Here is a 21478-nt window from a genome sequence, read left to right on the forward strand (position 1 = left end):
CCTGTTGGCCATCTGCATTTCCTCTTTAGAAAAATGTCTGTTCAGTTCTTCTGCCCATTTTTTTTAATCAGTTTTTTTTTTTTGATGTTGAGTTGTATGAGTTGTTTATATATGTTGGATATTAACCCCTTACTGGCCATATCATTTGCAAGTATCTTCTCCCATTCAATAGGTTGTCTTTTCATTTTGTCAGTGGTTTCCTTTGCTGTGTAAAAGGTTTTAAGTTTAATTAGGTCCTATTTGTTTATTTTTACTTTTGTTTCCTTTGCTTTAGGAAACAGATCCAAAAAATATTGCTGCAATTTATGTCAAAGGGTGTTCTGCCTCTGTTTTCATCTAGGAGTTTCCTCTATGTATTCAGCCTTACATTTAGGTCTTTAATCCATTTTGAATTTATTTTTGTATATGATGCTAGAGAATTTCTAATTTCATTCTTTTACAAGTAACTCTCCAGTTTTCCCAGCACCATTTATTGAAGAGACTATCTTTTCTCCATTGTATATTCTTGCTTCCTTTTTCATGAATTAATTAACCATAGCATTGGGTTTATTTCTGGGATTTCTATCCTGTTCCATTGATCTAAGTGTCCGTTTTTGTGCCAGTACCATACTGTTTTAATTACTGCAGGTTTTTAGTATAGTCTGAAGTCAGGGAGCATGATTCCTCCAGCTCTGTTATTCTTTCTCAAGATTGTTTTGGCTACTTGGGGTTTTTTGTGTTTCCGTACAAATTTTAAAATTACCTGCTCTAGTTCTGTGAAAAATGCCATTGGTATTTTGATAGGGATTGCATTGAATCTGCAGATTCAATGCCTTGGGTAGTATGGTCATTTTAACAATATTAATTCTTCCAATCCAAGAACATGGTATATCTTTCCATCTGTTGGTGTTGTCTTCAGTTTCTTTCATCAGTGTCTTAAAGATTTCCGAGTACAGGTCTTTTACCTCCTCAGATAGGTTTATTCCTAGGTATTTTATTCTTTTTGATGCAGTGGTAAATGGGATTGTTTCCTTAATTTCTGTTTCTGATAGTTCATTGTTAGTGTATAGAAATGCAACAGATTTCTGTATATTAATTGTGTATCCTGCAACTTTATTGAATTCATTGATGAGCTCTAATTTTCTGGTAGCATCTTTAGGATTTTCATGTCATCTGAGAAAAGTGATACTTTTACTTCTTCCTTTCCAGTTTGGATTCCTTTTATTTCTTTTTCTATTCTGATTCTGTGGCTAGGACTTCCAAAATTTTGTTGAATAAGAGTTAAAGCCTATATTTCTTGAAATCTGATTTGAGGTAAATTTTGTCTCATTAAAATGTTGGCAAAAGTTTATTTAGAATTAAAACCATTTATATTAGTTATGTCATAGTTGCAGCAAAAAAACCACAAGCAATATTAGGACATATTCTTCAGAAAAATAAGAAACCAAGATCTCAGGGGGATTAAGTTGGACTTTATACCTAGTTGTACAATGAACCAACTAAATGTTTATGACACTTTAACCTCAGCAAGCCTCAGTGATTCTACAGGAAATAAAAGTATAATATATCCTATGTTTATATATGACCTAGTAGCAGTTTTTACCTTGTTGTTTTTAGCGTTATTTTCAGATACTTTCATATGCCTTGCTGCCCTGAAACAATTTTTTTTTAACATTTAGGCACAGTTTACATCTGATATCAACTTCTTTTTCTCTGACTTTTTGACAACCTCTTGGTATTTTCACATGCATTTTAGCTGTATGGCATTGGTGCAATTACGTTTTTACCGAAGTTATTCCATCAGTTAGAAATTGTTCCAAGTAGAATATATTTGCCATAATTTTCTTTGGGAAACTTTGAGAGACTGCTGTGCATGCAAGAAACCTGAAGTGTTGGGCACTGTGTACTTGGACACTGACTGGTTGGGTGAGAGGAACAGATAATGTTAACAGTTACATGTTTAGAATTTGTGTAGACTTTGCACATTGAATATTTGTGGGAAGAAAATACTTACAAGGAACTCACTTGAAGACTTTTGACTTTGTTGGTAAAACATGATGAGAGCAATTTTAATGGCAGCTCTTCTCCTTTCAAATAATAAGGTCAGTTTGATATCTTTCTAAGTTCTCTTATAGGCGGTACTGAGGCAATGTCGCCCTGGCTGACATTTTGTCAACATCTCAGTCTTGCCTCTTACCAGTTGTGTGACCTAGGGTAAACTATTTAATCTCTCTGCCTTTGTTTCCTCATTGGCAAATAAGAGTACCTACCGGTGAGGTAGTTGTGAGAATTTAATGAATTCTTAGAACAATGTGTCACATGTAGTAAACACTATATTTGTTAGTAACGGTGGTTGTCACGGCTGTATCAATTATGAAAGGTATAGTTCTACCTCCCACCCACCTCCAGTACTAGATTGTATTGATAAAAGTCACTAGTTGAATGCATGAACCTAGTATCTTATTTTAAATAGAATAATCTAAGCTCATGCAAAAGTCTAATGTATTGCATTGAGGATTGGAGGATGGGAGGCTAGAAGGAGAAAAGTATGATACTATAGTGGAGCCATTAAGCAGAGTAATTCTTATGTCCCTGGCTTTGCCTATTAAGTTTCTTGTAGGGTTGGAAGCAGTAATGAAGCTGTGCCGTTATTTTAAAATTTTTAATTGAAACTATTACAGATATTGTGAACAATCAAATCACGTAACAGGGCATACCAAAGTAATTCTACTCACAGACCTCCTGAGGTCCTGTGCTCCCCTCCCTAGATTCACCCACTTTTACCAGTTTCATATATCTCTTAACAGACATAGTTTGTATACATATAAGCACATAGTTGTAGGTTCCCCCTTTATTTGCATATGGGAGCATACTGATCTATCCCTTGCCATTCTCACTGTTTCATTATTCTTAATTCAATTTATACTGTGTCCCAGGCCAGGGGTCCTAGTAGAATCTTCCTGTAAATCTTTGGGAAAACAACACTGAATTTTTCCTTGAGAGATTTAGTCTCAGATTTTCTTACTGTTTTGTAAATTTTCTTATTTCACTAGAAGAATTCAGTCATACCTGAGTGTGTGTCAACAATGTTCCTCTACCAAACAGGCATCATGGAAAGCAACAAGGGGAGTAGAGGTTTCCTCTGGGAGGAAGTGGAGAGAGGGAAAGAGGAAAAATCATTTAAAGTAAGAACTGAGTATTCTAGTTGTAATTATAAAGTTTCACTGACAGAACCCTCCCACCGTGAACACTAGCATTGGAAGCCAACCTGAATTGAGGATCACTCCAACCTCTTTTTTGTAAGATTGATATTCTTCATTTAAATGTAATAAGTAGATCATAATAGGGATGATCTAAATTTGGGGTTCCTGAGAATGATCCATGAAGGAATGCCTGATACCAAAATATTCATTTGGCAAATTTGTAAAAATTTTCTGCACTATGGGGAACAAAGATGCATAAGACACAGTCCATGGCCTGGAGGGGTTTTCTAGTCAGAGAGATGGACTCTAGACACATAAACACAAAGTAGCATATACTCCTCCTAAAGAGAGGTGTAAATAGCAGTTTCTTGTAGGTGCCTTTAGAAAAAAAGATGTCACTTCCAAATGGACCAATCGTATTCAATTTCTCACAGAAGAGATAGAATTTGACCTGTGCAATGAAAGGAATGGATAAGATTTTTTCAAGTCGTATGTTTTAAGGCCTTCTAAGGCAAAAGGTTGGGAAGCAAAAAAAAAAAAAAAGGATAGAGTACTTTTAGGGAAGTAAATACCTAGATCTAGTTTGGCTGATTATGAAAGTCATGTAAGGGAGAAATGGAAAATAATTTTGGAAATTAAGATAGCGGCAACTAATATTTACAGTGTCCAGAATTCATAGATACAAAAGAATATAAGTTCCCTACCTTTGTCTTCTAGATAAGTTATTTATAATTTTTATTTCAAAGTGATTATAGAAAAGGAGAGTGGTAAGAGTTCCCTGAAACCAACCCCCTACCCACCCAAAAGATTTTCCCTTGATTATAACAATGATATATTCACACTGTATAAAATTTGGAAAATAAAAGACTATAAGGAAAATGAAAAATATAATAATATTCGGTGCATTTCTTTCTATCCTGTTTTTTCTGTGCTAAATCTGTAGATAGATGTTTTAGATCATGAAGTTGATCCAGCTTTGTATCCTTACCTACACACCATTGGAGACACTAGGGAAAATGAGAAGAAACACAGCTAGGAGAATAAAACATCACTTTTTTGAGTTCTGTCTTTTCAAAGTGATGTTGAGGCCACGTTTCTGGTGCCCTCATATAGCATGTGGATTTGTTTAAAACAATTTCAGTCTGTTGCACTTCGGGGTGAACTGAGAGTACCTTTTATGTCTCATCATTACTTGCATTGGGCCTCTACATGAGAAGGTAATGTGGAGGAAGAATTGCCATAATTCTCTGTAAACTATTGAGCAGATTCAAAGCTAGTGTAGGAATGTTATCCATGAAGTTTAGGCTATAGGACTGATAAGTTTCCTATTTGTAATCTTAATGGAAGCTCTGCCTGAAGATGAGGGGAAGGTAAGGATTTGCTGGTTGGCTTCTTGACGAAATCTCATGCCTTCGGTTTTCATGTCCCTAAAAAGAAGTGTGAAGTTGTGCCAGCTGGTCGTCAAGAAACCTTTAAACTTTCAGATGGTATGAGTATCTCACTGGGTGCTTCCTGGGAGTTTTAATTGCTATCAAAGTAGACAGTGGGTGCCTCTGCGGCTGAGGAGAGCAATTGAATAAATGGTGCCTCATGCCCTTTCCGTGTCTTCTGCCATTATCAAAAAGTGTAAGTTGTGCCTGGTGCTGGGCCAGACCCCAATCAAAGAACAATCCAAGCATCCTTCTTGAGGTATATCGAGCTAGATGAATTTCCCACGGCTTCCAAAACAAATTGCCGCAACTGGGCTGCTTAAAACACAGTTAAATTCTCTCACGGTTCTGGAGGCCAGAAGTCTGAAATCAAGGTGTCAGCAGGGCCAAGCTGCTTCCAGAGGCTCTGGGGAGAACCTTCTTTGCCTTTCCAGCTTCTGGTAGCTTTTAATGGCCTTGACTGTGACAGCAGAACTCCAGTGTCTGCTTCCATCTCCACATGGTCTTCTCTGCATCTTCTGTGTCCTCTCCTCTTCTTATAAGAACACCAGGCATTGAATTCAGAGCCCACTCTAATCCAGTATGACCTCATCTTGACCCTCAACTAACATCTACAAAGACCCTATTTCCAAATAGGGTCCCATTCTGAGATTCCAGGTGAACATGTATTAGGTAGGGGGACACTGTCCACCCCACTATAGGAGCATACTGTATATGATTATATATTCCTGATACTTTATTTTTTACCTCTGACTTCAAAAGTAGTCAAAAACTTAATGGTTGTTAAAATGTAAAGGGGTTGATTTTATATGTCCCTAAATGGGTATCTTAGAATCTTGTGGTCTGTCAAGATACCTGTCCTCCACTTCTCCCCGCTTCTCTCCTCTTTCAGCTCAGAAGTTCCTAGTAGGTGGCTCTGTTCTGAGAAATGTGTCTTTGATGTGGTTTAGACTGTGCCATCCTGGTGTTTACAGAAGTATATTCAAGTGACTCTGTCTTCAGAAGCCTTTTGAGATTCTGAATGCTATGTACATGTTGACTGTTCTTAAGGAAATTCTCCACACTATGAGCAAATCATAAGTTTATTTCTAACAAGTGTCAAGTATTAGAATTTTTTTAATAGAAGTGAACCCAGGTCCTCTCTGCAAGAACGTCAAGAGAGTATAGGCGTACCTCATTTAATTGTGCTTTGCTTTACAAATTGAAGGTTTGTGACAACCCTGTGTCGAACAAGTCTATTGGCACCATTTTTCCAGCAGCATTTCCTCACTTCATGTCTGTGTGTCACAGTTTGTTCAATATCTCGCAATATTTCAAACCCTCCACCAGCAAAAAGATTATGACTCGCTGAAGGCTCAGATGACAGCATTTTTTAGCAATTAAGTATTTTTAAATAAAGGTATGTACATTGGGGTTTTTTTTGTTTTTTTGCGGTACGCGGGCCTCTCACTGTTGTGACCCCTCCCATTGCGGAGCACAGGCTCCGGACGCACAGGCCCAGCGGCCATGGCTCATGGGCCCCGCTGCTCCGCAGCACGTGGGATCCTCCCAGAGCGGGGCACAAACCCGCGTCCCCTGCATCGGCAGGCGGACTCCCAACCACTGCGCCACCAGGGAGGCCCCTACATTGTTTTTTTAGACATAATGCTATTGTATACTTAATAGACTACAGTATAGTGTAAACATAAGTTTTATATGGACTGGGAAACCAAACAATTTGTGTGACTTACTTTATTGTGATATTTGCTTTATTGCAGTGGTCTGGAACCAAACCCACAATATCTCCAGGGTATGCCTGTCTAGTCCTGAAATGAGAATGTGCCAATATATGGAAAATGTCAGTAACTGTTCCTTTCACAATCTGCTTCCCAAGTGCCAACTGTGGACCCAGTCCCATTAAATCAATCAAGTCAGTTGATTTGACACTGGCAGTCTCACTTTTGAGGTGGGAATCTGTATTATTGGAAAAGGAAAGGAAGAAGCAAAGCCCAGAATTACTGGGGAGAGATGCATCACTGAGGAGACTTAGAAATTAGAGAAACATCAAGAATAGTTTTATTGATTTCATCACAGATGCCACCATCAGGCATTAGCCCCTGGACCTGGGAGTTGATAGCAAGTTCTAAATCTAGAGTGCCTAACAGGCAGTTCAGGTTTTTATCAGATTTCTTTTGCAATAGAATATTAAAAAGATCCTAACTAACTTTTTAAAGAATGTGTATTTTGCCTACTGCAGCTTTCAAAGGCCATCCTCTGTCTCCTTCTTATGGATTTACTGAATAACTAGGCAAACAGTTGGCAGGGGTTTGGGGAAAAGGCCCTTAGATGACGTCTGCATATATTCTAAGCAGAATCCCACAGAAAAGTCTTATCGAGTGCAGTCTGTAAAGGTCAAAAAACAGAAGGCTGTGCCTAAAATGCTAACATAGGCTCAATCATCTACCAGATTCTCAAACTTGTTTTCATGACATAGTCTGTAGTTATCTCAAGGGAGGACTCAGATCTCAGGTTCCCCAGATTAAGTTTTAAACCATCTGTTTGATAGATACAGAGGCAGATGCAGAGGCAGGCATGGGGATAAGGAGAGAAAGACATCAAATCAAGCAAAATGATAGGACGTTGCATCTTCTCTCTGGTTACATCTGTTTCAGTGTTACTGAGAGATGTCAATTGCTGAGATGCAGGCTAGGTCACAAAGATGAGTGTCTGCAGAACAAGAGGTAATGTGGTCTAGTCTACCACAATTGAGTACAAATCCACTTAGAATCAAGCCACTTACTTGCAGCCCAAGGTTCTCGATATTTCTAAGGCTATCGGAAGGTTAGCTAGTCCAACATTCCACTAATAGAGGAATTCCCTTCAGCATCCCTGAGGCCTAGGTCCTCTACTTGAATAGCTTCATTGATGGGGACCTTACTATCTTATCATGGAATTCATATTTGAACTATTATTTCTTTGTTTGGTCTTGGTTTGATTTGAAATCTGCTTTCCTATAATTTAACATTTGGGGCCTACATTTGTTCTCCGAAGTTACATAGTAACACAGGTTTGTTGAGCACTGACTCTGTAACGGAGACTGGACCAAGCTAAGCATTCTACCGGCGCTGTCTAAATCATCACTCTCACAGTCAGAAAGTGGCTGGCTGTGCACTAAACCCGTTTCCTCCTGGGCACGCGGCTAGACCATGTTTCTGAGTCTCCCTGTTGTTGAAAGTGGCCTTGTGCCTGAGGTGTGGCCAATGACATGTAGGCAGAAGTGATGTGTGACATGTCAGAGCTGGCTCATGACAGCCTGCCATGTATGACTTGCGTGCTCTTTCCCTTTCCACAGAGGCCCTGAAAGGCTCGTGAAGATGGCCGAGCCACCAGATGGAAGGAGCTGTGGTCACTGAATGATGGCTTGGAGCAAAACTGCCTGCTAATCAAGGACACCCATTTTGGAATATGCACAAGTGAGAAATAAACATCTAATGTGTAAATCACTAATATGACGTAACTACCGTAGTAGCTAATTGCTAATAGCTATATATGTAATATAACTATGCTATACATATTATGATGTGTAATATAACTATAGCAGCTAAATCAACTAACCCAGATAGCTACTGCTACTATTATTTCTATCTTACAGATAACACACCGGTGCCTTAAGAGAGTAGACAATTTAGTGGAAGTCACAGAGAAAGTCGTAGAGTTGGAGGTCTAACTCCAGAGCCTACACTGTTGATCCTTACACTGAGCTGGGGGGTTGTTGTGTCTTGTTTTGTTTTTGTTTGTTTTTTAATGCTTCAGAGCTCATCTCTGTCCCATGTGACAGCACTTTAAATATCTAGGGATAGCTACCGGTGTCCTTTCCTACACTTGGTATTCCCTTCTGTCAGCTGAAGCGTCCTAGTCCTTTCCATTCTGCCCACATAGATTCCAGATGTCTCAGAATTTTCATTGTTCTCTTGGTCACATTCTACTCTGCTAAAGGCCACATTAAAACTTGGTTTCCTGTGCTAAATGCAACACAGCAGAAGGGGCTGGGGGCATCGGAGGAGAGCGGGCCCATTCGTACGCTGGAAGTCAGATGGTGGTCGTGTGAACTTGTGGCTGACTAATCACCCCAGGGCTTTTTCACCCTCGCTACTCAGAGAGTAGCCAGTGGACCACAACATCGTCTTCACCTAGGAACTTGTTAGGAAAGCAGGAGCTGAAGCCCGCACTCCAGACCTACTGAATCAGAACCTGCATTTTAGCAAGATCCCCAGGTGACTCCTGTGCTCCCTGCAGTTTGAGAAGCACTTGTCTCTCAATTGCCTCTATCAGCCTAAAGAGAAAACATTGCTATGTTCTGCTTGCTTCATTTTGTTAGTTTTGGCCTGTTATGATCATTTAAATTTGATTCTGTCACTCAGTGAGCACATCTGAGTTCAAGTGACTCAGTCAACTCTGCAAGCCATTATCCTGCTCAGCCTTGCATCACCCACGTTTCATCAGCATGCCTTCTGTGTTCATTCAGTTTGTGCATGAATGTGTTGAACAAGACAGGGCTGCTAGGAAATAATGAAGCACGTTTCTGTCTCCACCATCAGTCTGTTAATCAGCACTGACACTGCTCTGGCCGCCCGGGGTCGTATCTGACTGACGGTGCCGCTGCAGGGCCCCCAGAGTCTTCACGAGCAGCTCCGGCAGACTCGCTCCCTCGTATGCACCACCCAGCGCGTGCTGGACCAGCCTGGCAGGCACCTCAAAGAACATGATGATGGTTTGGAAGGTCTTCACCTGCTAGCAGATTCCTAACCCCCAGCACTTCAGAATGTGGCTGTATTTCGAGATAGGGTCTTGGAAGAGGTAGTTACAATGAGCTCATTCGGGTGGCCCTAATCCAATGTGACTGGTGTCCTTATAAGAAGGGAAGATTGGGACACAGGCACAGGTGCAGAGGGAAGATCGTGTGAGGACGCAGCAGGTAGGCAGTCACCTGCAAGCCAAGGAGAGAGGCCTCAGAAGACCCCAACCCTGCCAACACCTTGATCTCTGGGCTCCAGAATCATGAGAAGATATTCTGTTGTCTAAGCCCCCCAGTTTGTGGTTCTTTGTTACGGCAGCCTTGAGCAATCTACCACCCCATCCCCTCCCCTCTTCTGCCACTGCGTTTTGGTAGAATTGATCATTGGCTCTGGTAAGATGATCTGAGGTGGTACCTTTCTGTGTGTGTGAGAAACGTGGGCATAAAGGATGCTACCTTTAAAATGCCTCAGGGCTGTTTGCTCCAGTAACGTCCTGGGTGAAGTAAAGGATTGACTCAAAGGGCAAAATCACTTCTAGGGTTACAAGGTACAGAGGAATGTTCAAGGTGTCTGCATTCATGGGCTTTAATCAAAGCTTACTGGGAATGCCAGAATACAACACCCCTGAGGTGAAGCTTCTGGGAGAATGAAAAAGTCATCACCATACAGCATGAACTCCAGCAGCCCTGTCATCTTGTCCCCTCGACGTCAGAATCCCTTTCTCTTGACTGTGGTGCTTCTGACGTTAGTGCCTCAGCTGCTCAATCCCTGCTTCTCCTGCTAACTTTTCTGCTACTGCTTTTGTTCTCTGTTGAGTGCTTTCTCCCTGCACATTTTTACATCTGGGCACAAATCTCTGTGTGTCACATTCAAACCTCCCAAGAGAGAAGAAGTGCTTAGATAGATTAACTGTTCTTCCTTTTGGATATCCATACATTTTGGATAATGATTTTGTGCTAAACTATCTCACAGGTGACTGACTGGCTGGCCTGTAGATAGTTGCTCTGGGGTCAGGGGCTAGTCCCTGGGTGTAATGTCACAGGTGTAAAGCAAGACAAGATCCCATGCGAGGAAGCGCCCTTGGCAGTGTTGTTTACTGGAAGACGTTAGCATAGCGGGCACGCCCTTGCTACTCAAAGTGTGGTCCATGGACCAGCAGCGTGGGCATCACCAGGAGCTTGGTAGATGAGGAACCTTGACTCCACCCCAGCGCTGCTCAACCAGAATCTGCATTTTAACAAGATGCCCAGGGGATTTGGATGTGTGTTATAAGTTTGAGAACTGCTCTACCAAGCCCTGCCCCCACTGATTTTTGGTAAATTTGAACTTTTCTGAATATTAGGCTTGCTTAAAACTGCATACCCGTGCGGGTCAGATCAGATCCTAGGAGTTTTAAAGCTGTGCTGAGCCTTAGCCATGCAGTCAGATTTCAGGACGAGAAGTTGAAGACCAGAGAGATTAGTTTGCCTAAGAACACAGCACTAGAATGCATTTAATTATGCACAATTGTGTGGGAACACTGGTAACATAAAAAAAACTATTTTCTTATGCAACCCAGCAATACTGAGTCAGTTTCTGAGCCAGATAAACGTAAGAACTGGGCCTAAACTTATTAAAGCAATGGACGAATTAGCTGGCTGCATACATGAGCTGCATTCAGAGGGGTTAGTGCCGTGGAGGGTTGAAGAGAAGTTGGAAGGATTGTCTGCCAAAGAGATACACCACCGTGCTTCCAGTTACAGGGGCCAGCACTTGGCTTGGAGAATTACTCTATCTGGTCTTACCCTCTTAGGAGAGATTATTAAAGTCTATCCCATTTCTAAGCAAATTCTCCCACATCTTTTATATTTTAAATTTCCATTTTGATTCGCATCAGAATGCCTTTGGCCCACACACATTTTTCATCTAAACAGACACCATGATAATAAAAGCACTTGCAGTAGTGGCACTGGTAGAAATAATAATTAGTACAGCATTTTAGATCTGTAGGAATGAGCTATGTATGTCACACGGGTATCTAACAAAATGTGCCATTGCAAATCTTGAAGGTTTTCCCTGATGAATTTTCCATTTGATCCATAAATTGATCTTATAGTTTAAAATACTCTTCTTAGGTTTTGTAGTGGTCACTGCTCATTCAATATTTAGCTACAGAATATCCCCTTTGCAGAGCTTTTGAGGGGGTGGAATTATATACATGAACACTCAGAGGAATGTTAGAGAGCGTGGAACTGGCATCTCGTTTTACAGGTGAGGAGAATAATGTCCATAAATGGTCAGTGGCAAAGCAGAAACGGGCGCCCAGGGGGACAGAGGTTTGAATCATCCAACAGATCGGTAGGGTGTCCCGTGTGGCTGTGAGCTTGGTCTTGGGAGCCTGAGAGCCTGATATTTGGGCATTTGCTTGGGCCGCCTGGTAAAATACTTACCCCTGTTCCCCAGCGACAGGTCTTAGCTGTGGTTCTTGCTTCCAGGTATATAGGTGTCTTGGTTGTGAGTTGGATATACTCCAATGCACTCAACCATTTTCCCTCAATGTGTAGGACTGCTGCTCTTGTCTATGGATTTCTTGCAATCATCGGTTTTGCCATGCATCCAACAGACATATATTTGGTGCCTACTGTGTACCAGGCACTGCATCTCATGCAGTGGGATTCCAGGATGAAGAAGACACACTCCCTGCCCTGGGAGCTCCCTGCATAGAGTAAACAAGATATCTGGGAGGCAGGTGGATGGAACACGGTGTGGTGAGGGTGAAAGATGAACCAAGTGCAGTGGGAGCGTTTTCATTCTTGTTTGCATCAACTCTATTTCTTTCACTTTCTGCCTTTTCTTTCAGTTTCTCTTCCTTCTTGAAAATGACTAAATATCAAATAGCTTAAGGATAGTAATACCTGGTTTTATTTTATCACACGTCCATTGTACCCAAGCACTGTGATGGGTACACAGAGGTGAACTATGTCGGTGACAGGTGAAACACTTGTCACCAAATAGCTGCATGGGGTGTGCTAAGTGCTGGGACGGGGGGCGTGCAAGGCCCCTCCGGGTACAGGAGGAGGGCCTTCTCTGGGAGGGAGTTGGGAAAGTTTACACTGAAACTTGAAGAAGAAATAGGAGTTGCCTAGACTCCTAGGAAGAAGATTGTCCAGGCAAAAGGCAGAGGTCCATGACGTGTCTATATCTGGGGACTCGTTTGTTTACTGAGGCTGGAGCATGTACAGAATGACAGCTTCTACAAGCCAGCTCAGGAGGACAGGAGTCCACCCTCCAATAGTGGCACAGGACACACATCCCAGACTCCCCTGACTCTGGAGCCCTTTAAATGATAACACATTGACGGTACCCACACAGGCTTCCTGAGAGGTAAGGCCTGCTTGAATTTAAGCATGCGAGGCCCTCAGCTTTCGCATAGTCTCCCTTTTGCTCACCATTCACACCCACACGCCAGCGCCTCCGTCCTTGGGCTTTGGTCTTTCACACGTGGCCGGACTGGTGATGAAGCATCTCGTGGCGGCAGGCACCATTACGGAGAGAACAGCCAAGGGCTGGCTGGCTTGCTGCCCAGCTGCCTGAGCCCCTGCCTGGTCGGACCCTGGAGCGTCTTTCTGGGGGGTCCTCGGCCCACTCCCACCCTCTCCTTCTCCGTGGTGGGATTGGTGGGAGTGGGTTAGGACACAGGTCCAGGCTGTCTGCAGACGGCCTCATGTGGGACTGGTCCACTGAGGCGCCATGTGACTTGTGTTGTGGTAACAAGCAGAAGAGGTGCCCCTTCACTGCAGCCTCGGTTCTGGAAAACCCCAGGTCTGGTTAGAGGTTGGAAGGTTGAGGGAAGACTTGTGGGCCCTGGCAGCACTGGGTGGGCCCAGCACCAGCAGGGGTCCCCTCCCCAGGCACTGGCACCTGGGAGCTTCTTAGCTGCCTGCCAGGTAGTCTGAGCCTGGGGGAGGGGGTGCCTATAGAAGCCATAATTAGGGATTTTACTGTCTGTTTTTAGCTCCTCTGGAATGGAAATTCTGGAAGTCAGCAGGAGCCAAACTGGCTGGGCAGGGCCGGGCAGTGGTTCCCCTGACTGTTGATGGCAGCACAGGCCACCTCTGAGTCACAGGCACGGTGAGAGGGCTTAGGTGGGTCCTCTGGGCGCAGAACCCTCGTAAGTCATTGGAAGCCACAGCCGGCAGGTAGCTTGTGCCATGTAGATCATGGACTCTGGTTAAGCACTTTCAAACGTGTTCTGTAATAGAGACCCCGGCTGCGGCTCCTCTCCTGCTGTCGCCCCTTGTCCTCCTCTGGTCGGTGGTCGTGTGGTGTCCCAGCCATTTCTCCCCCACAGGGTTGGACGCCGTCTCTCCGGCTGGAAAACCGAGAAGAGAAGGTCAGTGTTTCTTCCCTTATCATCCCTCTGTTGTCCTGGGAGCGAAGCCTCTGGCTGCACAATCAAGATGGGTCGACCTGTCTTACTTCCAGACCCTTCTGTCCCTAGCCAGAGCCCCAGGTTTCCCACTCGGGCACCAACTAAAGGCCTGTTAACCAACCATGGGCTCCCTGGTCATTTTATTTTTTGTGGGGTGGGAAGACTAGATTACTGCCTAGAAGCCTAGTCTGTCCATTGTAGGAAGGGCTCTCAGAGAAGAAATCCCTTCCAAATACCACGTAGGCGGCTGACTGAGCCCCAAGGGGGTTACGTGGCGTCAGGTGTGCATTTATGGGTATGAGGGGCGAGGGAGATGATTATCCTGAGACTCGGGCAGCCCCGCTGGTGTGGCCGTCACCATCCAGGCTGGAGGATGGGCCAGGGGATGTTACCTTGGGGGTGGATGCCAGGCGGATGGGCTCACAGACCCCATGTCAGAGGCCGCGGCTCCACACGGCTCAGAAGCACGGAGGTCAGGAGGGTAAAGATGCTTGTTCTGCACCTCAGTGTGGGACAGGAGGCTGGCAGTGTCCCTGGGACACACTCCTGGGAGGGTCTCCAAGTAGAGCATCCAGTCAAAGGGCAGAAGGAGGGTCACTGCGACAATCAGTGCCATGTCTCCCACTCAAAATTGGGATGGGTGGTTTGACACGGAGTTCCTGCAGCTGCTCTCTCCACAGTGTGAGAACCTGAGCGTCCCCACAGGGTCTGCCTCCAGGTCAAGTTCATGCTGCATTTCCTGGCTGCCCATGTTTCTCACAACTCACCCACCTGGATGGCGGAGGGGTCAGAGGGAGGAGAGCCAAATGGGTTATTTATGGTGGGAAAGAGGAAGAACAGGGGGGCAGGCAGATCTGCCTCCCAAGCCCTCAGTGACCAAGCAGCCTGTGCTCCTGGACACCTTCCTGCCCTCTCCGGCCTCTGTGGGTCCGTCTGTGCCAGGGGAGATGCCTACCTTGCAGGATCATTGGATGTCTCAATATGCAGATGCCCAGGGCCAGCCTGGGATGTGTGAGACGCCTAGTAAATGAAAAGGTAAGCGAACAAACAGACTTCCTACTAAAATCTGACACCCTGTAGATATTTCCTTCTGACCCAGGACAGCCTCAGCATCGATAATTGCAGCTTTCGGGAAGTTTGATGGAAAAGAATTTGTGACACCCTCCCTGGCAGGAAGCATGGAGTTTGGAAATGTGTCTTTGCACCGAGATCAGAAAGTGTGTGCGGTTCAGAAAGAACTGCACGGGGAGGGGCAGTGGGGGGGTGGGTGTCGACTCTGCGCTGCCCCTCTGCAAGCTTCCCGTGTCTACTGCCAAACCTCTTCAGGGTCGAAATAAGCGAGATCGAGCGCGATATATGAAGCAGAACCATGGGAGTGTCTTTTCATCCTGGACTGAACAATTTCAAACTTTCATCTTGATGTTTTTTCAGGGGAGGGGTGGGGAAGGGTCTTAACTCTTAATAAAAAATCAGACGTCAGCATCTCCTGTAGAGCCAAGGCCTCGGGTACTGGACCTGGAGCCTTTGAGCTCCGAGAGTTCATTGTAAACATCAGTGTGGCCAAAACCCACAGTTGAGTGCTGTTTCTGGAAAGTGAGTGGAAGGATGATTTTTTTTTTTTTTTTAATTCAGCAAATAACATGGCTTCTCTCTGTATCTTTACTTATTACGGGCTCTGGCTTTACCAAGCCGGTCAATCTCTTTTATAGATAAATATGTACCCATTTTATTAAAACAAAAGCCTCTTAAATGCAGATGGTATGCTTCCTGTTTGCTAGTCCTCGCAGATTCCTTGTTGCAACCGAAGCGGGCGTGTTACTTTGATAGTCGTATGAAATAACCTTAACTTTGCCTGGGGATATTTATAACAAAACATGCAGAATTATTGCACCATAAAGCCTGCTTCACTGATTCTTGCTGATTAAAAACTTTTTTTTTAAGACTAATGTAATAAAAACCAAAGACCCAACAGCTGGAGCTCTGAGCACAGCCCAACTGGAGCCAGCGGCTCCCCCTCCGCCTTTGATTCAAACCCTGTGCCTGGGAAGCCAGGCCAGCACGGTGGCCCCTTCCCAGAGGCGCTTCATGCATCACCAACCTTCCCGCCCCAAGTCCAGGCGAGGAATGAATGGCCTGGGCCTGGGAGGGACGGGCTTGTCTTTCTGCCACGCTGAAGGCCAGTGCCAAGTTTTGCTTCAGGAAAAACTAAGGCAGAGCAATCCCTGGTATTCAGCAAGGCCGTTGTACCTCCCCTGTGCCCTGGCAGACAGGCCCAATAGGACAGAGGCATTTTTAACTGATGGTAGGACCTTGCAAGGATAAGAAGTTGGCAGGAACTGACACAACCCTTTCTTCCTCTTTCCAAGGTGTCCATTTACTGGGTACATCCTCAAGGGCACTATGAAATCAGATCCAGTGGGGTTTTCTCCCCTTGGCTCTTGGCCAGAATCAAACTGGTTTCATCAGACTCTGAGTGTAGATGCTACGTGCGTTAATTGGTGCGTTCAGCGTTAATCCTCACTTTCTTTGGGGACTACAAAAAGCTTTCCCATAACCTCTCCCATTGGGTGCCTGTCTTTGGGGCCCGAACCACCACCATCACACTCTTCTCTTTTCTCACTTTCCCTCATCCTTCTTCAACCCCTCCCTGGCCACCTACGCATTCACACATGCATAATTCTTAATCCCTCAGAGTCAGAGGTTTCCCTGAAGCTAGCTCAGGTGGAAAACCTGGGCTTTTGCTTTTTTAAAAAGGCATTTGCTTATTTTTGAGGGGTGACCGAAGAGAATTACAACACATTCCTCTTAAGCCCAACTGTCTGGAAGCTGGGGCCAAACAGGGATCTCTGTCCTGTAGTGGCGCCTCTGGCCACCAATCGCCAATCCTGGGGGACCTTCGCTGTTTTTAATGAGACGGAATAGAATAAAAAGACTCGATTTAGGGAACACCCATGTGCCCAACCCTCACCCTAAATAAAAGGCCATTGCTCTTGCCTGTGGTGTGTCCTGTGGGCTCTCTTTGATCCATCTCCTTTTCTCTCCCCCAGAAGTGATCAATCATCCTGAGGTGTGTGTTCACCATTCCCTTGCTTTTCTTTACGTTTTCATGTATATTGAGTATCTCTAACTAGAATATTCAGTTTGCATGTTTCCGGACTTTACATGATAGAATAATATTCTTCTGCAGCTTCTTTCCGGCAACATCAGACTCCCAAGAAGCATCCTTTTGGCTGCGGCTGTGAAATTGTTCAGTGTCGCCGCTCACTGAGTCCCATCGTATGGTGATATTGATTCCAAAGGACGTTTAGGTTGTTTTCACTATTTCAGACTTTCCTGCTGTGCTATGTACATTCTAGATATGTCTCCTTGTTCGAGACTTGCTCTGGAAGTAAAATGACTGGTTCTAGAATGTGTACATCTTCAGTTTTCCAAAAGTGGCTAGGTCAGTTTCCATTCTGCTCCAGTGTAGTAAGTGTACCATTTGTTTCCTTACCAACACTTGATGTTGTTTTTTATCTTTGCCAGTTCAGTGAGCAGAAAATGACGGCTCACCGTTGTTTCAATTTGAATTCCCCTGTTGGTTAATGAGGATGGGTGTCTTTTAATTATGCCAATTAGCCATTGTGAAGCACCTATTGAACTATTTTGCCTGTTTTTCTTAATGGATTTACAGGTGTTCTTTATATGTTTTGGATGTCCATCCTCAGTCAGTTATGTGTTGTGCAAATATACACTCCCAATTTTGGCTTAGCATTTCACTGTCTTTGTGGTGCCTTTTGATGAACAGAAGTTATTAATTTTAACATAGTTAAGTTCTTCAATCTTTCCCTTTAGAATTTGCATAACTGTGTCTGGTTTTAGGACTCCTTTTCAACTACATTCAAGTTCATAAGGATAGTCTCCTAAATTGTCTTTTAAAAGTTTAATAGTTTTATCTTTTGCATTTAGCACTTTAGTCCACCTGAAATGCTTTTTTTTTTTTTTAATGGTGTGAGTTCAGGGTCCAGTTAAAATTTTCCCTTCATATGGATACAGCATTACTCCACCAATTTATTGAATAGTCCATCCTTTCCATTGATCTATAATGCACCAAATTCATATCAGTATTGGTCTATTTGAGGCTCTCAATTCTGTTGATCAGTTTGTTTCTCTCCAGTACCACACTGTTTTATGCACTATGGCTTTGAATAAATATTGATACCTTGTGATGTTAGATCCACACTCCTCCTCCCCCATTCTTCTTCAACAGTGTCTTGGCTGCTATGCTGTCTTGTCCATGTAACTTTTAGACTCAGCTCATCAAGGTCCACAAAAACTCTATTGGTATTTGACTGGATATGAACTAAATCTGTAGATGAGTTTGTGAAAAATTGGTATCTTTGTTGATTAAAAGATTTTGATACTACTCTAAACTGTGTTTTTAAAACAAACTTTCTAGCATTTTTTTGTTGATAGATGAAAATGAAATTGATCTTTGTATGTTGATTTTATACCCATCCAGCACCTTTGATAAAATTTCATCAATACTTATACTCTTTCTGATAGATTTTTTTTTTTTTTTTTTTTTGTGGTACGCGGGCCTCTCACTGTTGTGGCCTCTCCTGTTGCAGAGCACAGGCTCCGGACACGCAGGCTTAGCGGCCATGGCTCACGGGCCCAGCCGCTCCGCGGCATGTGGGATCTTCCCAGACCGGGGCACGAACCCGTGTCCCCTGCATCGGCAGGCGGACTCTCAACCACTGCGCCACGAGGGAAGCCCTGCTTTGTATTCTTGATGTTTCAATTACTGGGACAGGTATGATAAATTTTCCTACCATAAGAGTGGATTTACTTATTTCCCCTTGTAATTGTGTATATTTTTTCTTTTATGTATTTAGAAGCTATATTTTTAGGTTACACATGTTTAAAGTTGCTCTATTTTCCCAGTAAACTGAAACTTGTATCACTGTATAATGATTCTATTTATTCCTAGTGGCGCTTCTTACCTTCATGTCTATTTTGTCTACTCTAAATTTAGGTACACCAGCTTTTTTGATTAGCATTTGCCTGGAATATCATTTTCAGTTCTTTTTACTTTCACCTTTTATGTTTCTATGTGTTACCTGTAAATAGCATATAGACAGATTTATTTAACTGAAACTTTGTCAATTTGTATTGATTGTGATTACTGATATATTTGCCATTTTATCAAAAGCTTTCTATTTGTCTTGCCTTCTTTGTTTCTTTTTCTCTCCTTACTTGCCTTCTTTTATCTTTTTAATATTTATTTTCTTATTTTAACGTTTTATTACAGAAAGTTTTAAACACATACAAAAATGGAAAAACCATCTCTCAGCTTCACCAAATGAATTTTTTCTCTCCTCTATATTTTCCCCACAACCCAGCATTGGATTGTTTTTAAGCAAAACAAAGCCATCATATAATTTCATTCATACATTCTTCAGTGTGTATCTATAATATTTAAGAGGTCTTTTATAAAACAAAACCACATTACCATTATTACATCTTAAAAAATAGTAACTCTTTAATATCATTAAATATCCAGTTAGTGTTCAAATTTTCCTAATTGTCTCACATACACAATTTTTTTTTTTTTACTGTTGTATTGGTTTGCTTGAATTGGATCAACTAAGGCCCACCCATTTCTTTCTTTTTTTAGAGTAAAAATTATTTTTCTTATCTCCTTTTCCCCCTTACTAGCTTAAAAATTATATAATCTTTTCCCATTTTTTCTTACTATTCTAGAAATTCTAACATCAAAGTTAATCAGTATTTTCTCCCTCTTTCTGAACAATACATGATTTGAGGGATAGTTTAACTCCTATCAAAAAACCCCTCCTCTAATCTCAGACTATATGCTATAAGGTTTTGTATTTTGATCCACTAATTCTCTCTTCAATTGTATCCAATCTGCTGTTAAACTCAACTACTGAGTTTCATGTTATAATTATCATTTTCATTTCTTGGGTTTTTTGGTTCTTTTTCATATAGTCTCTTGTCTTTACTCATATTTAAAATTCCTTATTTTATCTTTTAAATCATATATTCTTTATCTGATAATTCCATGGGTCTGATTCTTCTTCTTCTTCTTATTTTTTTTAAATCCTGCTTGTACCCACTCATGCTTTGTTTCCTTATATATTTTGTGATTCTTGACTGTGAGCTGATACCTGTGGGAATTATTTGAGGTTCGGTTGATGAGTTTCTCTTGGGAAGATTTGTGTTTGCCTCTTTCAGGCATCTGATGCATCTCCTGTCATAAATATCTTTAAACTAAATATTCAACTTGAAGTTTTTCCTTCTTCCTCAGTTCTAGGTTCACAGAGGCAAATTCTTTGCACCCCCTTGGAGGAGGGCATAGATGAGTTTATTTCTCAGTTCACTCTTACAGGAAAGATATAGCCCAGTGAATCTCTAACTTTATGTAGGGGGTGTTCTATTAGACTCCTCACCTTGATTGGGCCCTATTTCCTTCACCCAGCAAGGCTGTGAAAAACAAAATTCAAGTTCACTGTTGCAGCAAATGTCATCAAGGTAAAAGCTGGCTTTAGAAGTCTACACATCTCTCTGGTTTTTCACTTTCACTTAATTTTCAGTCTCTTGCCATTTTTCTGGCCAAACTCAACAATGCTTTTTATAGATCAGCATTGTTAATCGCTTTCCGTAAGAGGGTAGGCCAGCGTATCTCTTCCATGCTTCCAGAAGTAAAAGTCCTCCCAACAGTTACTATTCCAGTTCCTATTCCCAGAGAGCTGACTTTTGTTAGACAAAGTTTTGGGAGTTTCTAACTTCAGTAGAACAAGCCCACCTGGCTGCTTTGCAGTCTGTGTCTCCATCTCTTTCAGATGCACCCGTTTCTTCTTGACCTTGACCCCTGATCCTCTGCTTTCAGAGGCTCCTCTGCTTGCCAACCTTACAAAGTACAGTGAGACCATCAGGTATGAGTACTCTTGTACTCCCTCCTTTCTGCTTTCCAATACCTCTTTATCCTATTTTTCCTCCCTACTTATTCTTTCCTTAAGTCCCATTTAGAGAATTTTTCCTCTTTCCAGGGCTACCTCCTCTGTCCTTGTTCTGAACACCGTCTTTGCATCTGGAATTCCTCCTTTCTCACACACTTCCTCTGCATCTTTGTCAGTCATATTATTGCTCATCTTCTGAGGCTGAATATGGTACTTTCTATTCTGTGATACCTGTTGAGCTGTCCCTTTCCTTTTTATCCCAAATTTCCTCTCTGAACCTCAAATAACACTATATTGCTAAATGAACACAGGGCTCACACTGCCATGCAATAATTCTATTTGTTTAACTGTCATCTCTCCTACTAAACTGTGGGCTCCTTAGAGAAAGCACTGTTTTTCATTTTATCCTTATTATTTCTTACTGTCCTGAACACAATACTTTGCATATAATGGCTCATTGTCATTTAACAAATGAATCCCTTCTTGCCTTCTCTAGAAATCAGCTTTTCCAATGATCTCTTTTCCTTACTCACTCTCCATCTTCACTAGATTCCTCCCTTCTCTAGTCAGACACACTCAAGTATCTGACTTGGAGGGGAAAGAAAAATCTCCTCCCTTGATCCTGTGTTCCCTTTTTTATCTTTTCCCTTCCAAGTATCTTAAACATGTGGTCTATGACTTCTGTCTTCTTTCTTTGCCCTGAGTCTTTTTTTAACCA

At 42.6% G+C, this 21478-nt stretch overlaps 1 protein-coding gene across 1 annotated transcript in view; it reads left to right on the plus strand.

Annotated features, from left to right (window-relative positions):
- TAF4B (TATA-box binding protein associated factor 4b) overlaps positions 1 to 21478 on the plus strand; it is a 155344-nt gene that overhangs the window by 116488 nt on the left and 17378 nt on the right. The window contains exons 15-16 of the transcript XR_004521555.2: positions 7944 to 8064; positions 13718 to 18593. The gene's annotated coding sequence lies outside the window, so the exon portion shown is untranslated. The remainder of the gene's footprint in view (positions 1 to 7943; positions 8065 to 13717; positions 18594 to 21478) is intronic.

This window comes from Tursiops truncatus, chromosome 13 (genome assembly GCF_011762595.2).
Source record: "Tursiops truncatus isolate mTurTru1 chromosome 13, mTurTru1.mat.Y, whole genome shotgun sequence".
NCBI lineage: Eukaryota > Metazoa > Chordata > Mammalia > Artiodactyla > Delphinidae > Tursiops > Tursiops truncatus.